Source organism: Grampus griseus (assembly GCF_964374135.1).
Source record: "Grampus griseus genome assembly, chromosome: 5".
Taxonomy (NCBI): Eukaryota; Metazoa; Chordata; class Mammalia; order Artiodactyla; family Delphinidae; genus Grampus; species Grampus griseus.
In genome coordinates this window covers 115,564,061-115,574,709 of record NC_138998.1, presented here as the reverse complement: position 1 = coordinate 115,574,709, position 10,649 = coordinate 115,564,061, and the positions used below count along the sequence as shown (strand labels likewise).

The following is a 10,649-nucleotide window of genomic DNA, read 5'->3' as shown; positions in this document are numbered from 1 at the left end:
TAATGTAGCACAATTATTAATACCATTAAGGATGTATCCATTAATTTGCCAATGGTTTTATTTTCCACTTCTATGGACAAGCTCAGGTAATATGCAGAGTAGAAAGGACATCACTCTTAAAGTCAAAGACCACCATTAAAGTCATAATTCTTTCATTGACTCATGTGTGATCTTCGTAAACTAACTTCTTTTAGTTTTAGTTTCATCATCTGTAAAATGAGGGTAACCATAACAAATTCACAAGGGTTGCTGTGGGTATTAGAGAAGACGATATAAGAGATGACAAATATGTGGTTACCGATATTTTGCTCTTGGAGTCCGGTGGCCATTCCTCCTAAAACAAAGAAGAGAAAAAATATATATTTCCTGTGAATTGGTAGACATTAGTTGGAAATATTCCCCTGCCTTCTTCTCTCTCCCACCCACCATCATTTATTCACCTACCATTAGCTAGAAACAATCCCAGAGTGGAGAAGGGCTACATGGTGAGGAAATAGTCCAATCCCTCTCTACCCAAAGCCACTCACCACTGCAGGAAATCCTGACTTAGATTTTTTAAAAAGTTGAGTACATGAAAGACTATATTCTACAAATGATTGTCAGCCTATTCTTAGACAATCAGTGTCAACATGGACGTGCTGATCTAAAGAAAGGGAAATGGCTTTAGAGGGGATATGAAGGAGTGACTTTGAAATGAGCATATCTTAAAATAAAGCCTCTTGAAAAGTCTTAGCGATATATTTTATTTATTCTGGCAGCAGTTTTTAGGTTCCAGGTGTTGTTGTTATTGTTTTAATGTAAAAACTACAGTGATACCGGATAGTATTTTTATAAAGTAGGACTTTTATAAATAACTTCTAATAACAAAACCCAAGTCATTTTATGAAATGAAATAATATGAAAGTCACATATTAACTTTCAACTTTTTAGAGGAGAATTTCAAAACTTGATATCTTAAGGGTTATAGAAATTTCAGATTTAAACTAGTACAAATATTTCTGCAAGTAGTCAACCCTGTTAATTTCCACTTAAAGCCCAATTATTCAAGAATGTTATAGATGACTATGAGTCTTTGGGGAAAAAATCAGCAAGACTTTAAGTGGCCATTAGCTAAAGCTAAAGGATAGTGAAACACCTAGAAAAGTGCATGTGGTGTCTATCCATGTGAATACTAAATTAATTTACCATACCAGCTCTTCTAGGAGAAAATATTAACAAAACACTTCCTGTGGCATAAAAAAAGATTGAAGGTCTAAAACATAAAAGCTGTTAGGCTACCATATTTGTCAAAGAAAGATACATTTAAAAATATTTACTGAATGTTAGCTAAATACCAAAGGATTACAAGAAAGGTACATTTAAAAATATTTACTGAATGTTAACTAAATACCAAAGGATTACTCAAAATGTCTATGTTATTGAGAAGTATCCATTTTATAATAGGATAAGTAGCTATTATATTACATAAGTCTTTAATGGTAGTGTCCTTAATAAGCAGGCAGAAACTTTTAACACAAAGAATAAAGGACGATTTAATACCAATCAATCAAAATTACATATTTAGCACCCGTCAAGTTCAAGAACTGTTCTTGGAACTCTAGGCAGATTTAACAAAATGAATAAAAATTTTTTCTGCCCCTCAAGATTCATACAATCCGTTGGGGAGCGTAGAAGAAAGAAAGAAAGAAAGAGAGAGAGAGAGAAAGAAAGAAAGAGAGAGAGAGAAAGAGGGAGAGAGGGAGGGAGGGAGGGAGAGAGGGGGGAGGGAGGGAGGAAAGAAGGAAGGAAGGAAAGAAAGAAGGAATTTGATATATATATATAACTATATAGCATCTATATATATATATATGACACTATAAGGACGTAAAAATAACTGCTGACATTTTCTGGGTACTCACTACAGTCCAGACCAAGGACTGAACCAATTGCTAATCATCTTATTTAACCTTTTCCGGAATCTTTGTGTGAAGGTTTATTATAATTCCTGTTTTATAATGATTAGAGACATCAAATATCTACCTCAAAGTCACCCACATCGGAAACACAGAACGAGGATTCAAGTCCAGATCTATTAGCATTTCAGCATTTTAGAAATGGTAAAAGCCCTTTTAACATTTCAGAAATTCAGTGGAGTGATTGACTACGGGCTCTACAAACCAGTGCCTGGTTTTGAATTGTAACTTTTTCCATTCCTTGCTTGGTGACCTGGGGCAAATGTTTTGACCTCTAATAATAGTAATGGATTTCAGATGGCTAGAGGTGAGATCGGAGAGGAGAGGCATGGGCACAGCAGTGGAGACAGGAGGAATATATGTCCCAGGGATGCTGGCTGGAACAAAGACTACATCCTTCAGACCCACGGGAACTAAGGGAGAAAAGAGATTGTGGTGGATCTTAAATGGAAAGGCATGGGATTCTCATTTCATCCTGTTAGCAATTGGGAAGCACTAGAAGTTGAAAAGAAAAGTTTGAATTAACACATTCTGTATTACTTTTCTATGATTAAGCCTGAACAAAAATATTACCCTCAAACTTTCTGAGTCTGTGTCTTGAGGGGTTTATTTTAAATACTTCAACATAATACAAGGCAAATATGGCTGTGTTTATTGCATATTTCTATCTAGTATTAATTCAGGGTGGGTGTTAAAATATCTAGTGAATAAAGTAGTCTTTCAAAAACAATAAAGTAGGGCTTCCCTACTGGCGCAGTGGTTGAGAGTCCACCTGCCGGTGCAGGGGACACGGGTTCGTGCCCCGGTCCGGGAAGATCCCACATGCCGTGGAGCGGCTGGGCCCGTGAGCCATGGCCGCTGAGCCTGCGTGTCTGGAGCCTGTGCTCCGCAACGGGAAAGGCCACAACAGTGGGAGGCCCGTGTACCGCAAACAAACAAAAAAACAAACAAACAAAAACCAATGAAGTATACACAAGCTTTCTTCACACACCGTGCCTTCCTTAACCCCCGGCAAATGAGATGGGAGGAAAGTATCAAAAGATGTAAATTAAGAGTATAATCTTACTGAATTACTTGTTCTTCTAAACTACTTGTTATTTTTTAAACTACCTAATTTGAATAATAGTAGACATATGCAGACAATCTTTGGCAGACAGCTCAGTATCCCAAGAAATATATTTTCCATGTTATCCTATATATAGCAGTTAAGTAAATACATTTTTGCTTCTCTCATGAGACTGGCCTTTGTAAAGTAACTCAATGTATTTAGGTTGTGAGAAAACAAACTGTCTATATTCTCATGGTTTTCACATCATTCATCCTTCAGGGGTCTTTTTTTTAACTATTAAAAAATGCCGGTTGTCTCTCTAAATTCTATACACAACCTAATGTAGGGGATTAAAATGCTAACTTCTATCAAAGATTTGAAGAAAACACGAAGACTACTATGATCTGGCCTTTTATTATTTTTTTAGTTTAATTTTTATTTTATATTGGGGTATAGCTGATTTACAATGTCATGTTAATTTCAGGTGTACAGCAAAGTGGTTCAGTTATACATACACATATATCCATTCTTTTTCAGATTCGTTTCCCATATAGGTTATTACAGAATATTGAGTAGAGTTCCCTGTGCTATACAGTAGGTCCTTGTTGATTATCTGATCTGGTCTCTTAAGTGTGCAAAGTATTAGATACTGTTTACTAAAGTCGTTTCTGAAAAATAATCTTGTCTCACTTTCCTCCTCAACGGTTTAAAGTGTTCTGATTGTTTGTTTAATTTTATATCACTTCAGTAAAGTTTGATTAGAAGTTCAAAATTCTCAACACTGTGAGTTGAGGAAAACGCTACATATCTTACAGACTGACAATGTAAGGCCTGGAGACATTTTATGATTTTCATTCCTAGGGAGCAATAGAATCTCAAGACTCTCACCCCTTCTCCTTTTTGCCTTATCATCTTTCTTCTGAAATCCTACTAAAAAAAAATTTTTAGAGTGAAAAACCCTAATGAAGAATTAAGGAAAAGTTTCCCACATTATGTTTATATTTGTTTTTATATGGCGGCAGGGGGGTGGGTGTTCTATGATTCAGTAAGTTTGGAAAAGGTTTCTTCACAGCAAAACAAAGCTTTTCACATATTTTGGTACATTTTGGAATCTAAACAGTGAGGAAATAGTGATAGAATTTTTTAACCTATTTTACCACAGGATTCCCTTTCCCAGGCCCCCTAGCAGGAACGCGCTTTGTTAAGTGCTGAGGTGGTACCATACAGGCCCCTCCATTTTCTCTCAGGGAGGGGGTCCAACTTGAGGACTTGAGGAAGAGCTGGCTTCTTGAATTGATATTCTTTTGAATAGGATCTGTGGTAACCCAAGGGACAGCTGCCTGTGAACGCGTGGAATCTTTCCCTTCTAGTTTTTGACACAGAGCGCCATCCATACCTCAGGCCTCGCTCCGGCCTCCTCACTTGACCGTGTTCTGAATGACTTCAGAAACTCCCATCATCTGCAGAGTCAGTGCTTGTGAAAGGGACACGGCAGTTACTGCAATTAATCAGGGGAAGGGTCATGCAGGCAATGTCCCAGAGCCTGTCTCCTTGGTAATTTTGTGGGCCTTTCAGCTGAGCAGAGGCCACTGAACTCCCTTTCTGAATCCTCTATCAGCATTTTAATTGGGATTTAGTTCTGGAGGAAGAGAGGAGGCATCTTACAAACTGTGTCTTAAAAGGGAAGAAAAAAACTTTGACATCTCAGGTACTTAGGAGTGAAAAAGGCAGTTACATACAGACTCTTCCACGTTGCTGTATTTTGCCAGCAATGCTGCTTCACCAATTTGGCTTTAATTTCCCCAATGCTAAAATGAAATAATATATCATTTATGGCTTCATCTCATGCTGTGAGGATTTAATGAGGTAATAATAGGTAATAATATCTGTTACAATTTAAGTTTCACCACCCCACAAGTTTATGTCTTCCGGCAAGTCCCGTAACCTCTCTGGACCTCAGTTTCCTGCAAAATGGTGACAATCGTGCTTTCCCAAGCTGCCTTTTAAGGTGGTGGTGAGGCCCTAATAAAGATAAAAGTTCTTTAAAAATGATATATTATTGTACACCCTTGAGAAATGCTTTAAAATCCAAAGACATTTTAAAAAACTCAAAACACGTATTTTTAAAAAGCAAAAGAAAATCCTTTACAGTATTTATGGGACTAATTCAAGTCATTTTAGCTGATCTTTTGTAGAGTTTAGGTCTGTGTCATTTTCAAATGGGAAATAAAGTTTTTAAAATATGTTTCAATAGGCGCTTTGGGGTATAATGTAAGCCTCCATCAATTATTAAAACAAAAATATGCTTGTGTATATATAGAGACATAATTGTTTCCTTAAGCTCTCATTTCTTGATTCTTTTCATTTTCTGTTTGTTGAAAGCATTCACCTAAAGATGTTATAACAGTGAGGGATAATATCCCTGTACCTTCATAATTGGGTCACAGGTTATGGAACCCAACAAAAAACACTTCTCTCAGTCACGCTGAAATGTTCTTGGCTGTCCGTGCCCCACACCCCATCCCAGCTTCTCCATTCCTGCACGCAGTGGTTAGTGTTCTTCTCTGGCGATGCGCCTCCCCTTCTTTCTGTTACTTTGCTGGTGGTGTGCCTCAGACTTGATGACCACAGGCCCTCTGTTCCTCTTACTTTTTCTTGAGATGTCGCTTGCATTCCACTTCTAGCTCTGGTACGGCTTTGACCCTAAGACAGTATCCCAGCATCAACCACTGAATCAGAGACTCTGAACAGACTTGATGGTGGAGGATGGTGGTGGATGGGGGAAGGGGTGGCCTCATGGGTCACAGGTATCAAGTGAAGAGAGGTGTATTCATTTCCTACAGCTGCTGTAACAAACGACCACAAACTTAGTGACTTATAACAACATACATTTATTCTCTTACAGTTCTGGAGGTAAGAAGTCTGTAATAGGTCTTATGGAGCTAAAATCGAGGTGCTGGCAGAACTGCGTTCTTTCTAAAGGTTCTAAGGGAGACTTTTCCAGCTTCTATAGGCTGCCCACATTCCCTGGATCCTGGCTGTGTCACATTTCTGCTTCTGTCAACAGCTCTCCTTCTCTGACTTGCCTACGTCCCTCTTTCACTTATAAGGACACTTGTAATTACATTGGGTTCACCCAGAAAATCCAGGATAATCCTCCATCTGAAAATCCTCAACCTAAGTCGCATTAACAATGGCCCTTTTGCCATGTAAGGTAACACAGTCACAGATTCTAGGAATGAGAATGAGGATGTCTTGGAGGAGGAACCACATTACTCTGCCTACCGCAACAGAGAAAGAACTAAAAGTAGGAAAAGAGAAGTCAGGACCTCAGGATGCAAGCAACCCCAGAAGAGACAGCAGAACTGACACCATCTGAATGAGTTTTTCCTCCTGGGGTGCCTAGTTGCTGCTCTCCCAGCCCTGCCTCATCTTGTATGTTGTGATCTCATCCTCTTTTCTCCACTGAACGGAAACAGTTCTGAAGTTCATCTCAAAGATAATAAGCTAATCTAGGCTAATATGCTCTTCAGGCCAGGCTGCATTATCACCAAGACCGTCTATACAAGAGGATGCCCCACTTTTATTGACCTCACCACTTAGTGAGTTAACGGTTGAGAATTTGTGGCCAGATAGAAAGGAGCAGAGAGCCCATTGGGTAGATGTTTTGCTGAGAGATCCTCTCCAGTCACTCCAAGCAAGGAGTTGCTTTAATTGGCTTCCTCTCGTGTAGGTCTGGCTCTAGAGACAAAATTCCTCTTCCTACTGAGCAGAAAGATACTCCCAAGCATTTTTTTTTTTTTACTGCTGTCTCATATATTCATTACGAAAATTGTTCTCCTTGGGGTCACCTAGTGATTTAAGAATCACCAAAACTTTAGCCAGAACACTTGAACCAGAACATGAAAGATGAGGCTGTTCTTATCAACTTCTCACATACATTAAATGATCCAGGTACAGAAATGTATCAGTATTAGACAAATACCATGTGATCTCACTTATGTGGAATCTAAGAAAAAAAAAAAAAATCATAGATACTGAGAACTGATTGGTCGGTGGTTGCCAGAGGCGGAGTTTGGGGGATTGGTGAAATGGGTGAACGGGGGTCTAAAGGCACAAATTTCCAATTATAAAATAAATAAGTCATTGGGATGTAATGTACAGCATGTGACTATAGTTAATAATACTGGATTGTCTATTTGAAAGTTGTTAAGAGGATAGATCTTAAAAGTTCTCATCACAAGGAAAAAAAATTGGGGGAAAATAAAAAAGGTATGCATTTATACTCTACTATACAGTACAATACTATCTTAACATCTAGGGTCTTTCACATGGCCTCTGGCCATGTTGCTCCCTCTGAAGCAATGTCTTTTCACCTGGCTGACTTTGACTCTTCTTTTTTTTTTTTTTTTCAATTCATAAGAATCACTGTCTCAGGGAAAACTTCCTTGACTTCCCTGTTCTGGGAGCTTAGATTAGCTCTGATGTTATCTGTGCTATCCTGGCACACACCACATTACTATTTGCATGTCAATCTTTCACTAGACTGTGGAGTCCCAAAGGCAAGTTTTGCACTTCAGTTCATCCTGAGATCCTCATAGGTGTTTCATAATGGGTTGATGAACAGATAGAGGAGCCCTCCCAGAGCTGGTGAGCTGCAGCAGTAGACAGCCAAAGATGTGAGGCAACACATACAGTAGCACTGAGAATCTGGGAAGAGCACCAGAGAGTAAGGAGAATTCCAAAAGTGATAGGAGAAGACGTGCAGACCTGAGAGATAGTTATCTTCCCTTTACCTTTGCCTTAAAATATTTTAATGAGATACTACCTGTATTAAACTCCTTGCTATCTCCTCCATCCAAGCACCCACCAAATACCTGGCATACAGTAGGACTTAATATGTGTTTAATAATTGACTGATTACCTAGTCCTGGCTCAGTATGACCCAAGAGGCAAAGCCTAAGTCAAGAATTTTACAGGGACTTCCCTGGCAGTCCAGTGGTTCAGATTCCGTGCTTCCACTGCAGGGAGCGCGGATTCGATCCATGGTCAGGGAGCTAAGATCCACATGCTGCGTGAGATGCAGCCAAAAAAAAATAATTATAATTATAAAAATCTAAAAGTTACATTATTCTAAGGCTATTTAATCAGAATGACATGTAGAGAATGAACATGTATTGGCTTCCTACAGTGAAGAGACTCCTGTAGTAACTGTTCAGCATCAATAATAAAGGGGTAAAAGAGATAAAATCTGCCCTTAAGCTTTGCACTGTTAACCGAGGAAACAGGAAAAATGTATACAGTAAAGATGATGCAACAATATATACTAAAAGTTATTCTGACCTTAAGGATATGGGGAAATTGCCCAACTGACCCCCTGGAGTCTAATTCAGACCATGGCAAACTGGGTCATAGGAAGAAGAGATGTCATAGTTTCCTTCCCCAAATCCATTCAAATTTCCCTCATTGGATAATACTCATGAAGTACAGCTCATGCAGTTGTTCCAGAGATGAACTCATCTTCCCTATTAAAGGGTGGTCCCATGAGAGAGCAAAGCTTAGGAATTTTGTTCAATGGATGTGACAAGGCAGCATACCATCATACAGTTCCTGTTATTGTTGATGGCTGTCTTGCAACTATGGAAAAGCCAGCTTACATATGAAGCCAAAACAAAGGAGGCAGAACCAGGAAAATCACAAAGAAATGGAACAAGTATTCTATTTAAACTATACTTGAAGGCTTCTCTTAGTACTACTACTCCACTTATCTTTTAGCCAGTTTGAGTTGGTACCAAAGGTATCCTGATAGGTACAGGAAGGAGTATCTATGCCCCAATCTCATACGTCCTCTAGTTGATTTATTATACAGGAATGCATAGGGAACTTTTGAAGACCCCATACCATTGAAAGTATTAAAATCATGTGTCCATAAGAAGAAATACAACATATGGAAGAGACAGTAACATTGGCATAGAACACTAAATATGAATACTGCTGAAATGCAAGAGAGACGAAGACTACCAAATTCAGAAAAAATATAGAGGAGAAAAACCACTCCTCTACAAGAATAGTCTGAGGATTGAAAGTGATCCCTGTCTGGTAATTGATGAAGAACTCAAAATGTAATCCCGTCCCCTCTGGAGAGGACAGGAGTAGTTAAGGATTAAGGAAGGTTGAATTGTTTCTCTGTATTACTCAATCTGTGATCATCCCTGACAGGATAAATGTAGAATTTTTACTAAAGAATTACTTTTCATTGAAAGCAAATATGATTCACTAGCATAAATATAAAAAAAGAAATAACAGGTGGTGAATACAACTCAAGACATTAAATTTCCATGAGTCACTGAAGCCAGATGGCATGTATTTGAGAATTCTGAAGAAATTTAAGATCAAAGCATTTTTAGATACTAACAATATGGGCAATTTATCATATAAAACAACTATCAGAGTCAGGGAGATTGCCAAATGTATTATATGACACTATTAGGAGAAGCACAAATTGTTCAGTCAATTCAATTAAATGCAATGAAACCTAACAAACTTATTGGCCACCACCAAGTGCAAAGCACTGTTCTAGGCACTGGGCATTCAAAGGTGTTCATGACAAGGTCATATCCTTCATAATCTCACAATGGAGATTATGAAGATTGTCCTTCATAATCTCACAGTGTCAGTAGTAGCCAAAGATACATAAAGTCACACATACTTAATGATTTTATAAAGAGAACAATATTTAAAGAATTCTCTAATAATTTTTTTTTTCCATTTGAAGGTGAGTTGGTCAGGGATCAGACATAGGAAACTGAAACCATTCCAGCTAGGCTAAGAAGAGAAGATTTTGGTGCTTTAAGAACTGTGGAAAAGGAATTCCCTGGCGGTCCAGTGGTTAGGACTCTGCACTTTCACTGCCAAGGGCCTGGGTTCCACCTCTGGTTGGGGAACTGAGATCCTGCAAACTGCGTGGCATGGCCAAAAAAAAAAGGAGTTGTGGAAAGACTAGAGGAATAGGCCTTACACTGAATAGGCCTGACACTGAGTTCCTAGGGACAATACTCTGGAACTACATCCATAGGAGACACTGCCTCTGTCTTAATCAGGAGACTGGAGAAGAAGGAGGCTGCTAGCTCCGGAACCACCATGCCACCTCTTCTTCTACAACCTCTGCCAGCAAAATGAGTGTCCTTGACACTGCCTTTCAACACTGTCAAGCTAAAGACTGGACACTGGAAACTCTACTGCAGCTGCCACAGAAGAAACAAACCCCCAAGGTTACGCTTACCAGTGGCAACAGCTGAAGTAACAGGAGTGTGGTATCTGCCTTGGGATGTCCACCTCCACCTTCCAAATCTCAGGAGTGGATATGTGATGGGTAGCCATGGTGAGGTGGGGAGCTGGGAAATGTAGGTCTTGAGCAGTACTGCATCGTAGTAGCATAGGATATAGGACAGCAGGTCGCACTGAAACTGGGTGAAATGGAGGCTGAGTGAGGCAACCCCCAGTCTCTGCCACAGATGATTGTGTATCTCCCTCCCTATTTACAACCTAGTCTTTCCCAACCCACTCCCACCCGCAAACCCACCCAAAGCAACTCCTGTTCTTGCTTTTCCGGCTTGTTATCTTCACTATCCGCCCAACTGACCCAATAA

The 10,649-nt window shown here is 39.3% G+C and overlaps 1 long non-coding RNA gene across 1 annotated transcript in view; it reads right to left on the bottom strand.

Moving 5' to 3' along the window:
• Window positions 1-221: 221 nt before the first annotated feature.
• Window positions 222-10,649, bottom strand: part of LOC309823096 — a 39,881-nt gene continuing 29,453 nt past the window's right edge. Inside the window, exon 3 of the long non-coding RNA XR_014296810.1 lies at window positions 222-334. This is a non-coding gene — a long non-coding RNA (uncharacterized lncRNA). The remainder of the gene's footprint in view (window positions 335-10,649) is intronic.